The sequence below is a fragment of the Pongo pygmaeus genome, chromosome 7 (assembly GCF_028885625.2).
Source record: "Pongo pygmaeus isolate AG05252 chromosome 7, NHGRI_mPonPyg2-v2.0_pri, whole genome shotgun sequence".
In the NCBI taxonomy this organism is placed as follows: Eukaryota; Metazoa; Chordata; class Mammalia; order Primates; family Hominidae; genus Pongo; species Pongo pygmaeus.
Window position 1 is genome coordinate 74,069,326 of NC_072380.2, and position 25,474 is coordinate 74,094,799.

General features: G+C 36.2%; 1 pseudogene; it reads left to right on the plus strand.

Moving 5' to 3' along the window:
• Positions 1 to 6,941: 6,941 nt before the first annotated feature.
• Positions 6,942 to 7,590, plus strand: LOC129042082 (asparagine--tRNA ligase, cytoplasmic-like; annotated as a pseudogene).
• The last annotated feature ends 17,884 nt before the right edge of the window (positions 7,591 to 25,474 follow it).

Consider the following 25,474-nt stretch of genomic DNA (forward strand, 5'->3'; position numbering starts at 1 on the left):
TCAACTCAGATACAAATAAAGAAAAACTGATTTTAAAAAATGACCAAAACCTCACATAATTAAAGGATTATTGTAAAGAGACTATATCTATGATTCATTGGCATTTCTGAGAGAGGAGAAGGGGAAATAAACAATTTGGAAAATATATATGAAGATATAGTCCATGAAAATTTCCCTAATCTTGCTAGAGAGGCTTACATGCAAATTCAAGAAATACAGAGAACCTCCACTAGATACTAAACAAAATGACTATCTCCAAGGCACATAGTCATAAGATTCACCAAGGTCAACACAAAATTTTAAAAAAAAAGTCTTAAAGGCAGCTAGAGAAAAGCATCAGGTCACATACACAGGAAACTCCATCAGGCTAGCAGCAGAACTCTTAACAGAAATCTTACAAGTCAGAAGAGCCTGGGGGCCTATTTTCAACCTACATAAAAAATAAAAAGAAAAGAAATTACAACCAAGAATTTTATGTTTCACCAGTCTAAGTTTCCTAAGTGATGGAGAAATAAATTCCTTCTCAGACAAGCAAATGCTGAGGGAATTCATTTCAACTAGACCAACCTTAGAAGAAGTCCCTAACCCTTTTCCAGTTAAGAAAAAACAACAACAACAAAATGTGAAGCTCACTGCCACTGCTCATTTAATTTTACATAAACATGCTCTTTGAGGCTGAAGCAAATTTGACTGATTTTCAATGTGAAAATACAATATAAAAACTGTTCTTGGGGTTATTTCTAAACAGAACTAACATCAGAATCATCTTAATCATCAGAATCATCTATTTCAGAAAAAATCAGATTCATCGAATACACCTTTGGTCAATGACTGTTCAAGAACAATGTTAACATCATATGTAGGAATGTTACATTTTCTAGGATCTGACACTTTCAGCATTTGGAATCTACTATATGTTGTAAATGGAAATACCACTACTAAAAACAGAATGCTATAAATAGGATGATGTATTTTGTTTCCAAAGCCAATATACTAAAATGATGCAAAAATGGTAATAAAAAAGAGATATCTTTTGGCAAAGTTATCTCAGGGTAAACGCTGTGGCTGCAAGTGCCACCAGTGAGTATTTTTGGTGTAAATGGGAACAAGGTTAAAGTAGTGGGGTAAACAAGAATTAAAAGAATAACACCTAGTACCACAAAAACACACTTAAGCACATAGCCCACAGACACTATAAAGCAACAACATAATCATTTCTACATATCAACCAGCTAACAACACAATGACAGAATCAAAATCTGACATATCAATGCTAACCCTGAATGTAAATGGGCTAAATGCCCAACTTAAAAGACATTAGTGACAATCTGGATAACAAGACAAGACCCAACCGTCTTCTCTCTTCAAGAGACCCATTTCACATGTAACAATATCAAAGGGCTCAAAGTAAAAGGATGGGGAAAGATGTACCGTGCAAACAAAAAACAGCAAGAGTCACTATTCTTATATCAGATAAAAACAAACTTTAAACCAATAACAATTATGAAGAACAAAAAAGGGCATTACATAATGATAAAGGGTGCAATCCAACAAAATGACTTACTTATTCTAAGCATACACACACCCAACATTGGAACACCCACATTCATAAAACAAGTTCTTCTTACCATGTGAAAAGAATTAGACAGTCACACAATAATAGTAGGAGACTTCAACACCCCATTGACAGTCTTAGACAGATCATTAAGGCAGAAAACTAACAAAGAAACTCTGGACTTAACCTCAGCACTTCACTAATTGTACCTAATAGATGTCTACTGAACACTCCACCCAAAATCCACAGAATATACATTCCTTTCATCTGCACACAGAATATATTCTAAGATCAACCACATACTCAGTCATAAACCAATCTCAATAAATTTTAAAAAATTGAAATCATGTCAACCACACTCAGACCACAATGCAATAAAAATGGATATCAGTATCAAGAAGATATCTCAAAATTACAAATATACATAAAAATTAAACAAGTTGATCCTGATTAACTCCTGGATAAACCCCCAAATTAAGGCAGAATTCAAAAAATACTTTGAAATTAATGAAAATAGGACACAACTTACCCAAATCTCTGGAATGCAGCTAAAGCAGTGTTAAAAGGAAAGTTATTAGTGCTAAATGTCTTCATCAAGAAAATAGAAAAATCTCAAATTAACAACAAACATTAAATCTAAAGGAGCTAGAAAGAAAATAATAAACCAACCCCAAAGCTAGCAAAAGAAAAGAAATAACTAAAATTAGAGAAGAAGAAATTGAGACACAAAAATCCATAAAAAGATATGTGAAACCAATAGTTTTTTTTTTGAAAGAATAATTAAGATTGATAGACCACTAGCTAGATTAACAAAGGAAAATAAAACACCTAGGAGATCCAAATAAAAGCAATAAAAAATGATAAAGGTGACATTCCAACTGATTCCACATAACTACAAGAGATCATCAGAGACTGCTATGAACAACTCCATGCACACAAATTAAAAAATCGAGAGGAAATGGATAAATGTCTGGAAACAGAAAATCTTCCAAGATTGAATCAGGAAGAGATTGAAACTCCCAATAGACCAATATCAAATTCAGAAATTGAATCATTAATAAACTTACCAAGCAAAAAAGCCCTGGAATAGATGGATTCACAGCCAAATTCTACCAGATGCACAAAGAGGAAATGGTATCAATTCTACTGAAACCATTCTGAACACTTGGGGATGTGGGGCTTCTCCCTTTCTATGAAGCCAGCATTAGCCTGATACCAAAATCTGGCAGAGACACAATTAAAAAAGAAAACTTCAGGCTGATGTCCCTGATTAGTATAGACACAAAAATCTTTGACAAAATACTAGTAAACTGAATTCAGCAGCACACCATAATTACCAAGCCTACATGATCAAGTAGGCTTTATTCCTGGGATGCAAGGATGATTCAACATATGCAAATCAATAAATATGATCTACCATATAAACATGATTAAAAACAGAAACCTTATGATCATCTCAATAGATGCAGAAAAAGCTTTCAATAAAATTTACCATCCTTTGATGATAAAAACCCTCAAAAGACTAGGTAGGCATCAAAGAAACATACCTCAAGATAATAAGAGCCATCTATGACAAACCCACAGCCAACATCATACTGAATGGGCAAAAAGGCAAGAGTGCTTACTATCACCACTCCTATTCAACATAGTACTGGAAGTCTTTCCAGAGTAATCAGGCAAGACAAAGAAATTAAATGAATCCAAATAGGAAAAGAAGAAGCCAAACTACCTATCTTTATTGATGGTATGATTCTATACCTAGAAAACACAGAAGACTTCACCAAAAGGTTCTTACAACCGATAAATTAATTTAGTAAAGTCTCAGGATGCAGAAACAAAGTTCAAAAATCAGTAGCATTTCTATACACCATTAACATCCAGGATCCAGGCCTAGAGTCAAATCAAGAACACAATCCCATTTACAACAGCCACAAAGAAAATGAAATATTGAGGAATGCATCTAACCAAGGAGGTGAAAGATCTCTACAAAGAGAACTACAAAATGCTGCTGAAAGAAATCATGGACAACACAGATAAATGGAAAAAAAAATCCATGTTCATGGATTAGAAGAAGCAATATTGTAGAAACAGCTATACTCCCAAAGGAATTTACAGATTTATTGCTATTCCTGTGTAACTACCAACGTCATTCTTCATGGAATTTGAAAAAACTATTCTAAAGTTCATATGAGACCAAAAAGAGCCCAAAATAACTTAACAATTCTAAGCAAGAAGAGCAAAGTCAAAGATATCACACTATCTGACTTCAGACTATACTATAAATCTACAATAACCAAAACAGCAGGGTACTGGTACAAAAATAGACACATAGAACAATGAAACAGAATAGAATGGAGCTGCACACCTACAATCATCTGCTCTTCAACAAAACCAACAAAAAACAAGCAGTGAGGAAAGGGCTCCCTATTCAATACACACTTCTTGGATAATTGGCTAGCCATAAGAAGAAGAAGGAAACTGGACCCCTACCTTTCACCACATACAAAAATTAACTCAAGGATTAAAGATTTAAATGTAAAACCGCAAACTATAAAAATCCTAGAAGAAAACCTGGGAAATGCCCTTCCTAACTGACCTTGGCAAATAATTTTTGGATAAGTCCCTGAAAGCAATTGCAACAAAAACCAAAATTGACAATTGGGACCTAATTAAACTGAACAGCTTTTGCAGAGAAAAAGAAACTACCAACAGAGTAAACAGGCAATCTACAAAATGGGAGAAGCTATTCACAAACTGTCCATCTGACAATGGTTTAACATCCAGAATCTATAAGGAACTTAAATCAACAACAGAAAAACAAAACCCTGTTAAAGATGGGCAAAGGACATGAATAGATACTTCTCAAAAGAAGACATACAAGTGGCCAATCAACTCATGAAAAATATACTCATCCTCACTAATCAGCAGAAAGATGCAAATCAAAATTATGATGAGATACTATCTCATACCAGTCAGAATGGCTACTATTAAAATGTCAAAAAATAACAGATGCTGGCGAGGTTTTGGAGAAAAGAGAACGCTTGTATGCTGTTGGTGGAATGTAATTTAGTTCAGTCCCTGTAGAAAGCAGGTTTTAGAATTTTCAAAGAAGTATAAATGAACTACCAGTTGATCTAGCAGTGCCACTACTGGGTATATACCCAAAAGAAAATAAATCATTCTACCATAAAGACACATGCACTCTATGTTCATTGCAATGCTATTCATAGTAGCAAAGACAAGGAGTCAACTTAGGTGCCCATCAATGGTGGATTGGCCATTGGAAAGAAAATATGATACATATACTTCATGTAATACTATGCAGCCATATAAAAGAATACAATCATATTCTATGTAACAACATGGATGCAGTTGGAGGCCATAATACTAAGCAAATTAATGAAGGAACAGAAAACCAAATACTGCATATTCTCACTTAAAAGTGAAAGCTAAACATTGAGCACAACTAGACATACACATGGGAACAATAGACACTGAAGACTACTAGAAAGGAGAGGAAGGAAGTCGGGTGTGTTTTGTCAAGCTATCTACTGGGCACTATGCTCACTACCTGGGTGATAGGATCTGTACCCCAAACCTCAGCATAATACAATATTCTCATGTAACAAACCTGTACATGTACCCCCTGTATCTAAAATAAACCGAAAATTTTTAAAAAGGATGAATTTTTTGTCATCTTTGTATTTTTAGTTTCTTCAGAGAAGATGAAACTCCATGGGAGGGAGGAATTTAGTTCAGGAGGACAAAAGTAATCTGCTTTCTTCTTCCTCCGGTCAATGCCCCAATGGGAGGAGGTGAGAATTAAAGATTCCTTCAACATTTTTTAAAGGTAGAAGACAGTCTAAAAGTAGATGGGACCTGGGTCCCATTTCCTAAGTGACATCTAAGTTGCAGCAGAGGTTGCAGTAACAAATATACAAAAAAAGTGGCTAGCCACGGGGAGGCAAACAGGGAAAATACCAGTTCCTGGAATCTTCTGTGTCCATGGAAAGTAGAGTGCCTAGGAAATTCTCCCATGACTCTACAGAGGATTTGGGTGTGGAACTGACCTACTGAATTGTCTTCAGCAATAGTCTCAACAAAGAAAAGATCAGTACATGCAAAGTATGCCTTCGGGCAGTGGTTCTTAATGCATGTTCCCTGAACAGCAGAATCTGCATAAGCTGGTATCATGTAAGAAAGGGAGATAGATTCTCAGACCCTGTTCCAGACCTAGTGAATCAGAAACTCTAGGAGTGGGCCCAGCAGTCTCTGTTCTAATAAGCCCTCCAGGGAAATTTGCTGCAGGTTTAAGTTTGAGGACCACTGCTGGTGGATGCCTGCAGAGGACAGAGGGATTGCCAGGATATGTGGACCAGGAACAAAACATACTCTGAAGAACAGTGGGAAAGTGGGGTGGGTGGCAAAATTTTTAATTTGTGGAGTTTAAAAACTTCATTGAGAAATTATTGAATTTGAGAAAGTTAATCTGTGATTGACTAGATTAGGATGAAACTAAATTAAGATGACTAGATTAAGATTAATGGCCTCACTTTGTTACCAGTGAAAGGTATCTGAGTTACACTGAGTTACCAGTGGCGTGTCTGTACATATCTGCAGTAACTTCAATTCTTGCCTCCTCAAAAGAAAGAATTCGACTGAGGGGCATAAAGCAGAAGAAGAAACCAAGGCAAGTTTCAGAATAGGAGTGGAAGTTTATTTAAAAAGCCTTTAGAACAAGAAAGGAAGTAAGGTGCGCTTGCAAGAGACCCAAGGGGGCCCATGAAGGTTAATCCCATTCCTAGGGCATTATAAGCTCACCTTTTTCCCGTGATTCTTCCCTTAGGGTGGGCTTCCTGCATGTGCAGTGCCCTCTTTACCCTTGGGAACTGAGCCTGTGCAGTGTGTTTAGGAAGTTGTACATATGCCCATCTGAGGCTGTCTTCCTTTTTTCCCACAGAGTGTACCCGGAAGGTCACGCTTTGCCATTTTGTCTCTGAATGCACATGCCCAGCAAGTTTCTTCTCCCTGGCAATTGTATTCAGTTAACACTTTTATGTTAACAGCTGTGGATTATCAGGAGATTGTCTCTCCCTGGCTTTAGAGAGGTAGTGTGGCAATTGCTGAACCATCCCTGATATGCTTGGTGGTTTGCGGAGAGCTGTCTCCTGCCCTGCTCATGACTAACTACCTGTAACAACTTTATAGATAAAGAAACTGGAAAGTTTGGTGACTTGTCTAGTATTATAAGCCATTAAGATCGAGCAGCACCATTAAATAACTTTTTAATGGCAAACTGAGAAGAAATTATTAACATAGAAAAATTATGGTATTTTGTTTTGCAGAATCAGGGAAATAAACATTAGTGATAGTAATAGGAGTGATAATGAACTACCATGGCCTGGGAGATGTCTTTTGTATTGCACAGTCATACAGGGCAGAACAGTCTGAAACGTGAAGGCACCTGGCTGAATACGCTCATATGGAAGCCAAATGCTTTTTCATGATCTGTGAGGACCTCCTGAACTGATTGGAGGACTTGGCTTGTGACATAGTAGATAGTCTTAAAGTCACCTGTAGTGAGCATAGCGTATGACCTCAACCTGAAGTTTAAGCCCCACAAACAGCCTTTCAAAAGGATAAACTATTCAGATACTATTGTGAGGCTAAAAGAACACAATATAAAGAAAGAACATGGAACTTTTTATGAATTTGGAGAAGATATCCCAGAAGCCCCTGAGAGATTGATGTCAGACACCATTAATGAACTAATCTTTCTGTGTCAATTTCCTTTGGAGATCAAGTCCCTCTATATACAGCAATGTCCTGAGGATTCCCATGTTACTGAATCTGTTGACTTGTTGATGTCCAATGTTGGTGAGATTGTCGGAGGCTCAATACATACCTGTGATGGTGAAGAAATGCTAGCAGGTTATGAAATGAAAGAGATTGACCCCACTCCCCATTACTGGTATATAGATCAGAGAAAATACAGTTCATGTCCTCATGGAGGATATGGCTTGTGTCACACCTGAGGTGTACGCTTATACCCTTGATGTGTCCAGTGCTGCAAGCCATATGATTCATGAAAGGAATAGGCTCCCCCTTTAAAAAAACAAGAACAAAAAAGCCAGAATCTTCTTTTTTTGTTGTTTCATTGGTGTATAACTGTTTCTGTTTTCTCTTTCTGTTTTTTTATTTTTACTACCACAAAAAGTAGCCCAGATCAGTTGAACATGAAGTGACATGAGATTGTCATCCTAACAAAATACCCATTACAAAATTTGGGGAAAATATGTGGCATGTAACTCTGTAGTTACAGGTAAATTTCATCATTTTACCCAATTATAAGTCATATATACCATATAAATATTTTAATAGTTTTAAATTATGGTCTAAGACATTCCAGTAACTTAATATTTCTGTTCTTTTAAGTATAACTGGAATTCTTTAATTCATTTTATTGTATCAACGAGTTTAAACAAACATCTTTGGGGGGATTGGCAATATGGTGTGAAAATCCGCTAGTACTAGAATACAGTATAATTCAGCAGTAGATACTGGAATCGAATGAATATAGTCTTTTGTGTCAATTATTAATCTTTTCTAAGTCTGTATAGGTGCTTATACTTCTGAGACATACAAATTGATATGGAATAATTTGTGAAAATGGAATTGCCTTAAAGAATTTGAAGTAAGAGCACAATTCTGGGGGTGGAGTTCTTAGATGATTCACAACATTCCTCTTAGAATTAATTTAAGGTAAAGAGGCAGACTGATCTTCTTTCTTTCCTGATTATTCCTAAATAATTAAGAATAAATAAGTTCCAAAGGAATTTGCAGCTGGAATCTTTATAACAACTGTAAGTGGCTGTTTGAGTTGCCCCCACCATGTCCTTAGATCTAATCTGTGCTACCTTATTACATCACAGAATGCTTATTGAATGGCTTCATTTCAGAGTTAATTTCTCCCCTAAATGCATATCATGTATTCTTAATAGGCTGTATTACCAGCAATCAATATATAAATATACATAAAATATTTTTTGAGGACCTTCCAGACCACTTTCCAAAGTGGCTGCACCATTGTGTTTACCCACTAGCAGTGTATGAAGGTAACAGTTTATCCACATCCTTGCCAACACTTGCTATTATCTGTCTTTTTTATTATGGCCACCCTAGTGGGTGTGATACGATATCTCCTTGGGGTTTTGATAGCATTTTCTGATGGCTAATGATGTTGACCATCCTTTCATATGCTTATTGCTCCTTTGTATATTTTCTTCAGAGAAATGTCTATTCCAACCGTTTGCCCATTTTAAATGAATTTAATTGTATTTTCATGATTGAGTTGTAAGAGTTCTTTTATATTCTATAGAAGTCCCTTATCAAATTTATTATTTGCAAATATTTTCTTCTATTCCGTGGATTGTCTTTTTACTTTCTTAATGATATTCTTTGAAGTACAAAGGTTTTTAATTTCAATAAAGTTAAATTTATCAATCTTCTTTTTTCACATATGCTTTGATGTCATATCTAAGAAGTCATTGCCTAGTTTGAGATCATGAAAATTTAATCTTGTGTTTTATCCTAATAAATTTATAGTTTTAGTTCTTACATTTCAGGTCATGACCCATTTTGAGTTAATTTTTTGTGTATGGTGTAAAGTAGGGCTCCAAAGTCATTCTTTTGTGCATGGATATCCACTTGTTCCACCACTATGTGTTTATAAACTATTCTTTTCTCTCACTGAATTGCCTTGGTCCCTTTGTTGAAATTCAACTGGACATAAATGTTACAGTTTATTTCTTCACTCTCAATTTTATTCCACCTATGTATGTGTTTCTTTTTATAACAGGACCACACTGTCTTGATTAGGATAGCTTTGTAGTAAGTTTCTAAATCAGAAAGTGCAAGTCCTCCAACTTTGTTCTTCTTTTTCAAAATTACTTTGGCTAATCTGAGTCCTTTGCATTTCCATGTAAATTTTAGGATAAACTTTAAAATTTTCCAACAAAAGCTAATTGCGCTTTTCATAGAAATTGCATTGAATCTGTACATTAACTAGGGGAGAATTGCCATTCTATCAATATTAAGCCTTATTTTGACCCAAGAACATGCTTTTCCATTTATATAATTTTTAATTTTTTTGCACAAAATACAGTTTTTGGAAAATATGTTTTACAATATTTTTGTTAAATTCCTATTTAAGTGTTTTATTCTTTTGAATGCTATTGTAAATGAAATTATTCCTTAGTTCATTTTCTAACTCTTCATTGCCAGTATATAGAAACAATGATTTTGTATGTTGATGTTGTTTCCTGCAACCTAGCTGAACTTTTTTTTTCTGTTTCTGTGAAGAATGTCATTGGTATGTTGATAGAGATTGCATTGAATCTGGAGATTGCTGTGGGTATTACAAACATTTTAACAATATTAATGCCTCCAATCAATGAGCATGGGATATCTTTTTTTGTTTGTTTGTTTTGTTTTGTCTTCAATTTCTTTCATCAGTGTTGTATAGTTTTTCTTGTAGAGATCTTTCACTTCTTTGGTTAAATTTATTCCTAGGATTCTTTTTTTTTTTTTTTTTTGTAGCCGTTGTAAATGGGATTCTTTTCTTGAATTCTTTTTCAGATTGATTGCTGTTAGCATATATAAATGTTACTGAGTTTTAATGTTGATTTTGTATCCTGCAACTTTACTGAATTTGTTTATAAATTCTAAGAGATTTTTGGTGGAGTTTAGATTTTTCCCAATATACTATGCTGTCATCTGCAAACAAGGCTAACTTGATTTTTACTTTCCAATTTGGATATTGATGTGGGTTGGCTCTGTGTCCTCACCCAAATCTCATGTTGAATTGTAAACCTCAGTGTGGGAGGTGGCCCTGGTGGGAGGTGATTTTATCATGGGGGCGGACATCCCCCTTGCTGTTCTTGTGATAGTGAGTGAGTTCTCAGGAGATCTAAATGTTTAAAAGCACTTCCCCCTTTACTCTCTTCCTCCTGGTCTGGCCACGTGAAGGCATGTCTGCTTCCCCTTTGCCTTCTGTCATGAGTTTAAGTTTCCTGAGGCCTTGCCAGCTTTCTTCCTGTACAACTTACAGAACTGAATTAATTAAACCTCTTTTCTTTATAAATTACCCAGTCTCAGGTATGTGTTTATAGCAGTGTGGGAATGGACTAATACAGATGTCCTTTATTTCTTTCTCTTACCTACTTGCTCTGGTTAGGAATTCCAGTACTATGTTGAAAAGAAGTAGTGAAAGTATACATTCTTGTCGTGTTCCAGGTCTTAATAGAAATGCTTCTGTGTATACAGTATAATATTAGCTGTGGGTTTGTCCTATATGGCCTTGATTATGTTGAGGTATGATTCTTCTATGACCAATTTGTTGAGAGGTTTTATAATGAATGGATGCTGAAGTTAATGTTTTTTCAGCATTTATTGAAATGATAATATGGTTTTGTGCTTGATTCTGTTGATGTGAGGTATCATATTTATTGATATGGATGTGTTGAACCCATCCTTGCATCCCTGGGATGAATCCCACTTGATCATGGTAAATGATCTTTTAGTATGTTCTTGAATTCAGTTTCCTAGTATTTTGTTCATCAGAGATATTGGCCTATGGTTTTCCTTTTTGTTGTGTCCTCATCTTGTTTTGCTATCAGGGCAATCCTGGACTCTTAGAATGGGTTCAGAAGTACTTCCTCTTCAATTTTTTGAAATAGTTTGAGTAGAATTGCTATTAGTTCTTCTTTAAGTGTTTGGTAGAATTCAGCAGTGAATTCAGAGGTCCTGGACTTTTCTTCATGGGCGACTTTACTAATACTTTAATCTGGTTACTTGTTATTAGTTTACTAATAACTTTACTAATACTTTAATCTGGTTACTCTGTTCACGTTTTCTAGTCCTTCATTGTTCAATCTTAGTAGATTGTGTGTTTCCAGGAATTTATCCATTTCTTCTAGGTTTTCCAATTTATTGATGTATACTTGTTCACAGTCTCTAATGATCCCTTGTATTTCTATAGTATCAGTTGTAATGTTTTCTTTTTCATTCCTGATTTTATTAACTTGAGTTTCCTGTTTTATTTCTTAATTAGTATAGCAAAATTTGTCAATGTTATCTTTTCAAGGAAACCAACAGTTACTTTGATCTTTTGTATCTCTTTTTCGTCACAATTTCTTTTATTTCTGTTCTGATCTTTATTATTTTTTGCCTTCTATTAGTTATGGGTTTGGTTCTTGTTTTAATTATTCCTTGAGGTGCATCATTAGATTGTTTATCAGAAGTCTTTCTATTTTTATAACGTAGGCATTTATCGCTATAAACTTCCCTCTTAATATTGCTATTCTGGTATGTTGTGTTTTCATTTTCATTGTTTCAAGAAAATTTTTAAGTTTCTTTTTAATTGACCCATTGGTCATTCAAAACATTTTTTTTTAATTTCCATGTATTTGCACAGTTTCCAAAGTTTCTTTTGTTATTAAATTCTAGTTTTATTCTGGTGTGGTCAGAATAGATACTTGATATAATTTTTACTGCTTTGAATTTGTTGAGACTTGTTTTGTGATCTAAAATACAGCCTGCCCTGGAGAATGCTCCATATATTGATGAGAAAAATGTATATTATGCAGCAGTTCAATGAAATAATGTTCTATAAATTTCTTTTAGGTCAATTTGATTTACAGTAGTTTAACTCTGATGTTTATTTGTTGATTATGTGCCTGGATGATCTGTCCATTGCTAAAAGTAGGGTCTCCTACTATTATTGTATTGCAGTCTATCTCTTCTCTTTTAGGTCTATTAATGTTTGCTTTATATACTTGTGAGCTCTAGTGTTGAGTGTATAGATACTTGTAAATGTTATATCCTTTTACTGGATTGACCCATTTATCATTATATAGTAACCTTCTTTACCCATTTTTACAGTCTTTGATTTGTAGTCTGTTTTTTCTCATATAAGTGTAGCTACTTCTGCTCTATTTTGGTTTCCAGTTGTGTAGGATATCTTTTTCCACCCCTTCACTTTAAGTCTATGTGTGTCCTTATAAATGAAGCAGATTTATTGTAGGCAGCATATACTTGGGATTTATTTTTAAATCCATTCAGTCACTTTGTGTCTTTTAATTAGGGAACTTAGTCCATTTACTTTCAATGATCCTACTGTTAAGCAAGGGCTTATTACTGCCATTTTGCTGCTTGTTTTCTTGTTATTTTGGAGACTCCTCTCTTCCTTTCTTATTGTCTTTCTTTGTGGTTAGTGATTTTCTCTGATAGTATGTTTAAGTTTATTTTTAATTTTTAGTGTATCTCTTACAATTTTTATCTTGTGGTTATCATCATGCTTATGAAAAACATCCTATAATTATAATAAGTTATTTAAATGGATACCAACTTAACGTTGATTGCAACAAAGAAGAAACCAACCAACAACAAAAAAATCTATACACATTAAATCCTTTCTCCCCCATATTTTAAATTTTTAACATCACAAATTTGATTTTTCATTGCTTCTCTTAACTAATTGATAACATTATTATTTTTAATAGTTTTGTCTTTTAGTTTTCTTAGTAAAGATGTAAGTGGTTTACATGCCATGATTCTAATATTAGTGTAACAGTAACATTATTGTCCTTTTCTTTCAGTTTGAAGAACTTTTAGCATTATTATAAAATCGATCTAGTAGCAATAAATACCCTCAGCTTTTGTTTGACTCTGAAAGCCTTTAATCTCTTCATTTCAGAAAAGTAGCTTTGCGGGTACAGTTTTCATGGTTGACAGGGTTTTCTTTCAGCACTATATCTTCTCACTTGCTCCTGGACTACAAGGTTTCTTCTGAGAAGTCTCCTGTTATTTGCTTCTTTTCTCTCACTGCTTTCAGGATCCTCTCTTTGTTTTTGACTGTTGAGAGTTTAATCATGTCTTTGACTATTCTTATTTATGTGGTATCTGATTGGTGACCACTGACCTTCCTGTGCCTAGATATTTATATCTTTCACCAGGTTAGAAGGTTTTTTTTTGTTTCTTTGAATAAACTTTCTACTAAATCATCTTTCTCAGTTCTCTCTTTAACTCCAGTAACTCAAATATTTGCTCGTTTGATGTCCAATAGATCTTGTAATCTTTATTCATTTCTTTTCTTTCTTTTTTCACCTCTGATTGTGTATTTTCAAATAGTCTGTTGCAAAGTTCACAGGTTCTTCCTTCTTTTTGATAAATTCTCCTGTTGATTCTCTTGATGAGGTTATATTTCCCTGAATGTTCTCAATGCTTGTGGGTGTTTGACTATGCCTGCACATTAAGGAGTTGGGTATTTATTTTAGTCTTTGCAGTCTGGCTTTCCGTATGCCTATTTTTCTGTAGAGGACCTTTCAGGGATTTAAATCAGACTGACTGTTTTCTCCCTGAGCCTATGACCACTGCAGCCATCTTGTTATGAGAGGATGCTCTAAATCCATGCTTGCCATAGGTCTCACATAGATTCCATGCTGGCCCAGATGGATCTGGGGAAGATAAAAGCAGTTTACTGAGTCTTTGTGGGAAAACTGGCCAGGGACATGAGTCCAGAAGACTGTCCTGGTGGGTCAGATCAGTGTGATTCTCAGCAGGTCTCTGCAGGGGTACAATGGGCCCCGGTCTATGGCAAGAAGGGCTGGGTTTGAAACTGTTGTAGTGAGAATGGAGTTGATTCTGCTGTAAATGGAAGCTGGAGGGCCCATTTATCCTATGTGGAACTTGTTGAGCTTCTTGAATATGAGAATTACTTTTTTTCATCAGATCTGGGAAACTTTCATCCATTATTTCATTGAATATTTTTTCCTTTGTCTTTTTCTTCTCTTTATTGTATTCTCATTTCATGTCTGTTGGTGTGCTTAATGGTATTTCACATTCTTCTAAGTCTCTGCTCGTTTTTATTCATTTTTTCTCTAGATTGAATAATGACCATTAATTTATCTCCAAATTTACTGCTTCTTTCTCTTGAAAATTCAAATCTACCATTGAGCCTCTCTAGAGAATGTTTTATTTCAGGTATTGTGTTTTTCTACTCTAAACTTTTCATTTGGTGTTCTAAAAAATAATTTCTATCTCATTATTTTATTCGTTTTTTGATGATACATTGTCACTATATCTTCCTTTACTTCTTTATTCATAGTTTCCCTTAGTGCTTGGAAAATATTTTTAGTGGCTGCTTTAAAGCAACTTTGTGAAGCCCAACATCTAGGTCTTTTCACAGGCAGTTTTTGGTGACTGATTTGTTTTCCCCTGCATATTATTAGTTCATTTTTCTTTTCATCTGCATTCCCCTAATTTTTTTATGATAATTTAACATTTTTGATATTATATTATATTATAGCAACTCTGAATACTGATTTCCTTTCTGAGCTTATTATTATTGTTTGCTTATTTATTTGTTTTGTTGTTTGCCTTGACTATTTTAGCAAAGTCTATTTTCTGCACAGCAGAAAGCCCCTCAAGTTGCTCTTCAGAGGGTGCAGCCATGGAACTGCACAAAGCCACTCCAGAATGAGAGTGGTTTTAGCAGGGCTCTATCTTCCTCATCTCTGTTAAGCCATTTTTTTTTCTGTTAGTTTCATACCAAGATTTTATGTTATACTAATGGATGGATGATTTCTCTATTGTTTTAGACAATGCACTTAGGGGCATAAATTGTTCCACAGTGTGATGTTTGGGCACTTTTTCAGGAATAGATTTTGCATTTTATCCTTATTCCAAAAGGGTTCTTTTTATCTTTTCTTCTGGTTGTCTTTGGTAAACTAGCTGACTTTCGATGTAGCTTCTTTTCTAATGGATTATCAATCTCCTCTTAATTGCTTACCCTCAAAATAGCCATTGCATTTGAGAGAGATCTTAGATTTAAAATTTTTTACACTCTGTTGTAAATACAGTAAATTCTTTTAAGAAGAGTTTTGGTAAAGTAAATTCTTTTAAGAAGAGTTTTGGAGCCTCTGTTATAAGGCCTGCCTCTTCCCCTGAGCAATATCTTTTTGAGGCTAGTGCTCCTTAGTTGGGGATTGGAGAGTGGCCCCCTTTCCTTAGAGTAGAATCCTTGCATTATGAGCAGGGCACTGGGTGAGGGAAGTACACTCTGGTCTTTGAATTATGCCTTTCCTAATAGTGGAACCTAAGCCCTATGAGTGAGCTGGGGTGGAGGGGATTGGGACCCACTATTCTTGGATTGCCATACCTGGAATAAAGTCCTAGTCAAATGTATGAGGAATGGATGGAGAAAAGGTATCCCTACTTCTCAGCTACACTCACCAGGAATTAAATCTCTTCAATCCAGAGCTAGGGGAGGATAAGAAATCCTGGCAGCTGCCCTCCCTGCAGAAATACTCAATCTCATGACTGGGAGCTTGGAGAGAGGGAACATTGTTATCTTGGCACTGCTTGTAGTAGAGCTCCCATCACAATGAGGGGAATTGTGGGGACGGAGAATTTGGGAAGTAGCTCAAGTGCTACAGATACAATTCTTACTAAGATTAAGTAGAATTTCCTGAAAAAATGTTTCTTCACTGCTGTATGTTCTTAAGATAATTTGCAGAGACTTTAAATGTGGTTTTTAAAATAATTTTCACCAGTATTTTGTTTCACTAGGGTGCAAGTCTATGAAGTTGTTTATGCCACCATTTCAGAAGTCAAAGCACCACTATTCATTTTACAACTTCTTTCTGCAAAGCACTTTACCACCTTCTGAACGTAATATGTAGTTGAATAAAAAAATTATTCCCATATTCAATAATGTAATGGAAGAGGCAGGAGCATCCACAATTAGATATTCTGCAAGGCACACATGGTAAGTGCTAGAACAGAGGTGCAAAATGTTGTCATTGCTTACAGTAAAATCTCCATTGTGTTTAAAGCGGCCTAAAAAGGTTTCTCAGAAAAGCAGCACTTGTAATGGCTTTGACAGACAAAGGGGGAGAAAAATGCAAGAGGTAGGGAAGGTCAAGATCCTCAAGAAGAATGGTAAGAAGTCCACTGTTTGCAGTAGAGGATCCAAGCTACATTTTCTTGCATAGGTTAACATTTTCTCATACAAAACAATTTAGTTACTTTGGAATCCAGGTTGATACTTACTTTTCAAGCAATCAGCTGTGATTGTTTACAGAGCAAATGTGGATTATAAGTAAGCACAGCAGGACAGTTTAGAATAATTCCCACTCAAGGTACATGAAAAAAAAATTTTAAGCAGCTCCTAGTATTAATATTTCTCAAAAGATTTAGCTTTACAGTTTAAAAATAATCAAACAATTTTGAAGCTCTAAAGCTGTTAAAAACACTGAAGTTTTATCATGCACATTTTTTCCCTCTACCCCTTCCAGCTTTAATACATCTTAATTAATGCTTGATTTGGCTGTCACCAGCATCAACAATGTTTAGACAACTGAATCCCAGGAAGAAGGTTGCAACCTGTGCCTCTTCTAGGTTATAATCTTACCTCATTTTTTAGTTACTTTCTTACCCATGTCTGTCCTTTTTTCTTTTTACCTCTTGTCTATGAACATCTCTTTAAATTAAACAAATTAGAGAGTAAAAGATGAAGTGAATCTGCATGTGAGTTGTTAGACTTTAGATCATTTGACCTACTCTTTGCTCGATATTGACATTTAAGATGGAGGTTCAGCAGTTCTGCTAAGCTGAAGACTATGAGAACCAACATAGTTCTAGAAAGTAATTGCAAAAACAGCTATGATCACCAGATTTTTTAAAAAGAGCTTTTTCAAGCAATCAACAAAGAAACTGCTAGATCCTCTGTACCCTTGCCAAGAATCAGAGGACTGAATGTATTGGGTGTAGTTACATTTAGTATACTGACATTTCCCAGAAGATAATCAGCAAATTTCAGCTTCAAAACGAAGTCGTTTCATCTTTGAATATTAGTAATGCTGAGGTGGAGAAAAAGCAGTAAAAATGAAAATAAAGTTTGAAATAAATTCTTGAGAAGCAACAGAATGAGGAAAGAGTTATGCACAATGTTGAAAATGCCCAAGTAGGTCATACCAAACAGTAATGGTAAACAGAGATCCTTGTTATACAAGGGCACATAGCAGAGACAACTGAGAATCTACAGTAATACATGAGTTGAGTCAGAGACAGAGCCATCCTTGTGTGGGTATACTACAACTGAGCAGTGGCTTTATTACTGCAGATTATTTGTGGGATTCCCTCTGCATGTGTGTGTGGTTATGTTGTTAAAGGTGGAGGGTGTCCAGGTTCTTGACGTCTTGAACAAAGAATGGGACAAAATGCACAAAGCAAGGAAGGAATGAAGGGATTTATTGAAAATGCAAGTACACTCCACAGTGTGGGAGCAGGCCAAAGCACAGGGGTTCAAAAGCCTCATTACAGAATTTTTGGGAGTTTAAATACCCTCTGCCTGGGGTATGCCCTATGTAAATGAAGAGGATGAAATAAAGTTACAAAGTCATTTACTTAGCCTATATCCTATGGAGAGAATTTTTCCAGTCATAGCTGAAGTATAATCGGCCTTATGTTCTCTGCCTCCAGACCCTGTTTTCATGCCTCAATGTGATAGCGAGAACAGTCTAATGTTAAAAAAGAAATCCCCAAAGCAAACAAACACCAAAATGTGTTGAATGACTTTCCTTCTCTGCATCTTGCTTCCTCCAGTCTCTTGACTGTTGGCTCACTCAGTCAGAGGGTGAATGATCCACATTCACTTTCTCTGTGGTAGTTGGGTAGAGAGGACTTCAGCTGTCATGAGAAATGTCACCATGATCTTGGCTAAAATGACTAAACTCAATGGTAAGAAAACAGCCCAGGCAACACGGCATTGTGACCCACCAATTCTTCCATTTCTATTGTGTTAAATATCATATAACAATTATGTAGCTTTGTTATACTCCTCAAAGGAATTCCTGAGAAGCAGTTTCTACTAAAGAGAGTGCTTTTTATTGTGTTCTACATGCCCCAGAGTTTTGAGCTTAAACCACACCAACCGGATTTGTCTATTTGTTTATTAGTAACCTAAATAATGTTATGACAAATGGGATTGGGAAACATTTTAATTTTTAATATCTTAATAATATCTTGATAATAAGGAATGTTTTGCTTAAAAACATTTTAGAAAGACTAATGTAGTGGTTAAAAGCCTGATTTGGACCTAGAGTTAACTAGATTAGAATCCTGACTCTACCACTTTCTACTGGAGTATACTTGGGCAACCTAACCTAACTCTGCTTTAAATTAATCATCTAAAAAATGAAGATAACAATATTTCACCAGCTTGTTTTAAGAATAAAAGGAGATGATGAAAATAAAACTCACTATAATGTCTGACACATCGTGTGCACCCAATGGCAGTTGTTACTGTCCTTATTCTTTTACAGAACAGAAAAATCCAGAAAGTCCTGTAATCTCTCAATTTTTTAGGGTTTCTCATCATGACTTTTGTACCTGGCTTTATCACAAGCAGAGTCCAATTGAGAACAGATCCCTGGCCAAAAAACAAGGTCAAAACTGAGGAGATCTAGGTAACACCTAGGTATTGTTATACGGGAAAATGGGCTATTAGTAATTACGGGGGAAGAGAGGGAGATAGTTCAGAATAAAGCTTCAGGCAGGCAAAGAGAATCATTTCAACAAAGCTATAAATCAATGTTAATGGATACATTTGGTTTCATAAATTATAAATGATTTGAACTCTTCATAGTTATGGCAAAAGTAATTTTGACTAATTTACGTACTTTTGCATATAATCAAATTCTATAACAACATTGAAAGATAAATATTATTAACCACCACATTTGAAACAAGAAGATATTGAGGACAAAAATGATTCTGGACTGTACCCAAGATCAGAAGCCAGAAAGCGGCAGAGCCCAGATTAGAACCCAGATCCGTTTGACTCTACAATCCTACTCTTTGTATTTTTTTCTAGCCTTGGTTTCATAGCAAATACTGAACTCCTAGAGGATGGGAGCAATGGTGTTCCTATGTACCTTTGTAACTATTAGCTGTGGGGTTTTTGCTGCACTGCCCCCCACCCCCTGCCCCATTCCCACCCAGTGCTACTTCCCTGAGGTCAGTTCTGGGAAGCTGCATTGGTGACCATGAGTAGACAAGCACTGACCACTGATTGCAATAGCACTTGCTCTGGCTTGGCTTTGGGTCTGGGGAGGAGGAGAGTGTATTCTTTTCCTAGGGCTGCCTTAATGAAGTTCCACAGACTGGTTGGGTTAAACCAATGGCAATTTTTTTGTCTCATGGTTCTGGAGACTAGAAATTCAAGATGGAGATGTTAGCCAGACCAGGCTTCCTCTAAACCCTATAAGGAAATGCTCCCTTGCCTCATGCTGGCTTCTGATTTTTTGCATCCAACCTTGGCCTTCCTGGGCCAGTAGATGCACCACTTCAATCTCAACCTTTGTTCTCCACATGGCATTCTACCATGTCCCTGTCTTTACATAGCTGTCTTCTTATGAGGACACCAGTCATATTGAATTCCTGGCCCATCCTACTCAAGGATGACCTCAATTTAGCTAGCTACATCTGCAATGATCGATTTCCAAATAATGTCACATTTTAAGGTTTAGAGGATTAGGACATCAACATATTTTTTTTCCAGGGGACACAATTCAACTCACAGCAGAGAGAATCTTGCTTCTCTCATTTATATTTTCTAAAATTTGATTTGTTCTATAGTCAGGACTCTTATTGAGAACTTTATCAGAAATATTATCTTTATAGAATACAACAGAATTCCAGAGTCAAGGAAATAAAATGTTTATATTTAAATCATCCTTATAGAATATACCTGTTGGTTTCTTCCTAAGAATCATTGAGTATATTGGTAACAGGATGAACAATTAATCAAAGTTAAATGTACCAAATAGACTGAGGCATAGTGGAAGTCAAGCCGTGACTCTCCCATGTCTCTGTGCCATTGGCACAGTGGTGTGGTTTCCCTATAGTTAGATCATTGCCACGTTCATTTTTCCCAGGAAAGTTTCTCAGCCTTATCCCTTCTCAGTAGAGCAATAGTCAGTCTTTGAGACCACATGAAAATGTTAGAGATCAGGTCTGAGCTGCATTCCAGTCTCATTTTACTATCGAACATTCAGGAAAGAGCCCACAGCCTACAGGCAAAGCAGGTGACCAGCAAGAACAGTTGGCCTGAATAAGTGGCCACAGCAGCCACATGCAAAGCCATGCTGCCCCGGGAATAGCAGCTGCAAAAATTGCAGTAATAAAATGGATCAAGCAGAAATCTACCTCAGCTGCAGCTGCTGTAAAGGAAGTTGACTGGGATGACTGTGGAACTTGGACCCCAAACATAAAACAGCTCTTCCCACAAGAGGTGCTTGAAATGGCTGTTAATTCCATACCACCTAGAAAATTAATGGGAACACAAAGAAACCACCCACGGCAAATAAAGGTCAGAGAGCTTTCTTATTGTAAGGACGGCTACAGAACCAAGCAAAGGAGGAAGCTATTTATAGAATGATAAATTAAGACCACCACTACCACAACAAATCAATCTTAAAGATCCTCTTTGATGTCAACTCTAAGCATTTTCTGATGGAAAGGCCAAGAATGATCTCTCTGCATATGGCACGAAAGACTCTAAAGGGGCTTAGAGAAGAGGATGAGTTTTGTGTTTAGAGCAGTGCTGCGGAATGTTAGTGCAACTATTATCAACTAACATTTTCCTCTGAAAGTCCGACAGTGAAATATTTCTACATATAGGTCTTATCCGAACCTCCTTCCCCAAAGTGCAGATCTCTGGGCCCTTTGTGTCTCAGCAATCTGGTCAGGCTTGGTGGGAAGGGGGTGTAGGAGAAGGGGGTCAGTCCTCCACAGACTGTGATTACATGGAACCTAGAGGGTGTGACCCACAAGTAGATTCATGGGGAAGAATTTTCCATAAAAATCAGGCAGATCATCCAACCAATTTATTTGTCAGAGAAGCTAGACAGAGAAGGAGGATCCCGGTATGAAGCAAAAGTACAGCTCTTAGGAAAATGGATGACAGCAAGTGGATTCTAAGCAGAGAAAAGTCTGGAACCCTGAGGGATGCCCTGCCCCTGAGAAAGAAGCTTACTATTCAAAAATCTTAAGCCTCAGGCAGGGCAGCTGAAAATGAGCCAGACTAAACCTGGATTGGAACCTTATCTTTGTGTGTGTATACTATGTTACCTAAACAGCACAAATTCTCCCGTCTTTTGTTTGTCTGGCCCATGATTAACCCTTCAAGCATGGCAGAATGAAATGAAAAAGAGGGAAGACAGCCAGCCTCACTCCTTTGTGAGTGACAATGACTACCAAGGTGCCTTCAATTCAACCACAAGGGCTTGCAACAGTAAAATCTCATAGCATCTCAAATATCATCTTTTTGTGTTCATATAAAAGGCTGAGGAATTGTGCAGTTAGTTGGCATAAAAAAAAACTATGTGGACAGTTTTTCAACACTGATTACAATAACTTAAATAACTTTCTGTTTTCATAGTACTTAATTGAGGAAAGCACAAAATTTTCGGAATCTTTTGTTCTTGCAGTATTTTCCTGAGGCAGATGGAGAACAAATACCTTCATTGCAGGTGCTCAGATGATCTATTATAAGGAATTAAACTGAGAAGCACCCAGCCCATGTCTCCATCTACATGAACACTGCCCTGCACTGATGCTGGGTTGTCCTAAGTGGATGTCCATTGCCTATGAAACAGTAACTGCCTTTTCCACAGCCTTTCAGAACATCTGCCAGTGCTAAGCAAACAAATCCTGGTGTAATTAGACAGTACTAATGTAAATGCTTAATAGAAGCATGGCATTCTCATCTGATTACTTACTTCACTGCTGCCGAGAAAAAGGACATAATTTAACATTAAGCCTATAATTAGCAAATAGTGCTCTTTTGCTAGGATAAACAAAATCCCTTGCATTTTGACAATAACTTTCATTCAGAATTTAAAATAAAATAAGCTAAATACTCATAACCCTACTTTGAACACACTAACCCAGTCAATATCATTTAAGTTGCATTCAAAAAGTAAATTCAAATCACTACTTTTCAAGAGTTGATTTTACTGGGAGCTGTTACTTTGTTAAAAATTTGGTTTTAGTAACATGGGAATCCTTATTAGTTACACAGGGATCTTCATTAGTAACATGAAAATTTTCATTCCGCTTTATTTTTATTTTCAGTTTCTTGGTTTATTTTTAGTGGTTGCAGAGTATATGTCTGTGTATTGGAAAGTTTGTCGATTTTATTGTTCATATTAAGATAGCAAAGGTATAAATGGTACAAACAGTCTTAATAGGCATCTTCTTCTGGTTCCTTCTATTAAGAAGAAAAGGTACACAGTGGCTCCATTTTTTATGTTCCAAGTAAAGGGAGTCCATTAATCCAGTCTGGATTCTCAATGTCTTAGGGCACTTAGTCCTGGGCTGCTGTTGTACAGGTTTCTATTGGTGACAAGGGAAGCTGATAGCCCTTATACAGTGCCACAAATTAGGAGCTGAGCAGAAGCTGTCATTTTGTTCTACAGTGCTTAGCAATGACAAGTTTCCAGCATGACCATGAGAATAAGTGCCTAAGACAGAGTGGGTGGAAAAGGTCCTGTGGAGAGCAGACCCGGCAACTGAGAGTCCAGTGTGTGGGAAGGATCAGCCACATGTATACTGAAGTTGCCAAGAATCAAAGCAGAAGGGAGTCTCCTGTTTCATAAAAGGAATGTATCTTAGACTACCTGTACTGCTGTAGAAAAATATCCAAGACTAAATAGTTTATAAAGAAAGTCATTTTCACAGTTCTGGAGGCTGGAAGTCCAAGATCAAAAAATCGTGCCTTGCAGCATTAATCCATTCTTGAGGGTGAAGTCCTCTTGACTTAAACACCTCCCAAAAGGCCCCAACTCTCAACACTGTTGCATTAAGGATTGTTTCCAACACATTAAGTTTGGGGACATATTCAGACCACAGCAGAATGATGAGAACCAGGAACTGGAACCGATAGAAATGAATAAAAAAAAGAAGTTACAAAGAGATTGATTGGATATATGAGATTTAAATCTTGCAAAGCCTTTAGAAGAAAGAGAAGGATCAAAACTCTTAAGGTTATTAAGAAGAAGAAAAATTAGAGAAATCATGACAGCCAGGAGGAGCCTAAAGAGATATGACAACTAAATGTAATGTGATAACCTGGATGGGACCCTGGAACAGAAAAAGGACAGTAGTTAACATCTAAGGAAATCTGAATGAACTATGATCTTCAGTTAATAATAATGTATCAATGTTGGTTCGTTAAGTCATTGCCACTTAGGAATGTAAGATGTCAGTAGTAGAAGAAACTGGGTGTGAGGTGTCTGGGGATTCTCTCTGCCAGTTTCTCAATTATTCTGTACATATAAAAATGAAGCCTTTTGAAAAACAAATTAACTAAAATGAAGGATTCAATGAACATGTTAAGAGCCGACTAGATAGAGTTGACAAAAAAATCAGTGAGAAATCAAAATATCAAGACAGATCAGAAGATAATGAGAATAAAGGATAAGGAGACAAAAAGATCTAAAATAAGAATAAGGAGACAAAAAGATCTAAAATAAGGATAAGGAGACAAAAAGATCTAAAATAAAGAAGAGATTAACAAGCTAATAGGCAGGATGAGAAAGTCTAAACACGAGCTTCTGCAGAAGAGAAAAAAATGAATGAGGCAGAAGTAATATTACAAAAGATAATGGCTTAGAATGTTCCAGAAATGATGAAAGAACTCAATCCTTACATTGAAAATCCCAGTGAAGCCCGAGCGGGTTAAATAAAAAGAAATACATACTAAGACTCTTAGTGAAACTGTAGAAAATCAAAGAAGATAATCAAAGTAACAGCCTTTAGACTAACAAGTAGCTTCTCTAAGGCATCCATAGCAGTTGAAAGAAAAAAGAAGAATATCTCTGACGTGCTAAAAGAAAAAAAAAAGGTGACTGTTAACCTTGAATTCAATGTGCAGAGAAATTACCTCTCAAGAATCAAGGCAAAGGGGGCAGTTTTTTCAGGTAAACAAAGATCAAAAGTGTTTGCTACTTTAGGTCCTGTTCACTTTTCATTGGTTAAACTGTATAATTAAATAAGGATGTGAGAGAAATTAACACCCGTAAATCTCTGGAGGCTTTGATGGTTTTCCTACCCCCTACAGTATCCCCTAACAAGAGAGATACAGAGATGCATGCTGTGCTGCTGTTTGGTAGATAGGGAGCTCCAGAAACCTCCCACTGGCTCTGTACACCTTTGGTCTTAATCCGTCAGCAGAGACAACAATGTAGAGATGCTGCCTTCCCCTAAAGATGTTAATTCCAAATATGCATTCACGGGCTGTAAAAACAACCATAAAATGGGATTGAAGCCCTTTAGCTTTTCCAGAAGGCTACTGTGAAAAGTCCAGTTTTCTCCTGATGCCCATAAGACCCAAATAAGATTGGTGGTATGCAGCAGTGTTTGGGGGTTCCAGGAATTAGATGAATTAGGTGAGATATGGTGCCTGATAGTTCTTAAACGATTTGATATTTTTAGTCCATTGAAGAATTACCCTAGTAGGTGGCTTTAGGGTCCTTTGAGTATGGCTAGGAAAAGCTTCACAGGTCATCATACATAGTGGATACATTGCAAGGTTCATTCTTCAGCCCACCCTGCCTTCCTTTTTTCAAGTTCTTGGATGTTAACTATTTCAGGACTGGGAATTGAGACAGAACTGAAACCATTTATTATGGCGGCTCAAGAGAGACTTTCATTCCCCAGACCTGAAATTTATTTTTTAGTTTTGATTTGCTTCCAGGAAACTAATGCTCAATTGACTCATGGCTTTGACTTGACATTTGTTACTCTGGAGTATGGAACATTTCTTAATTTTTATGGCAGAAGCATTGCAATCTC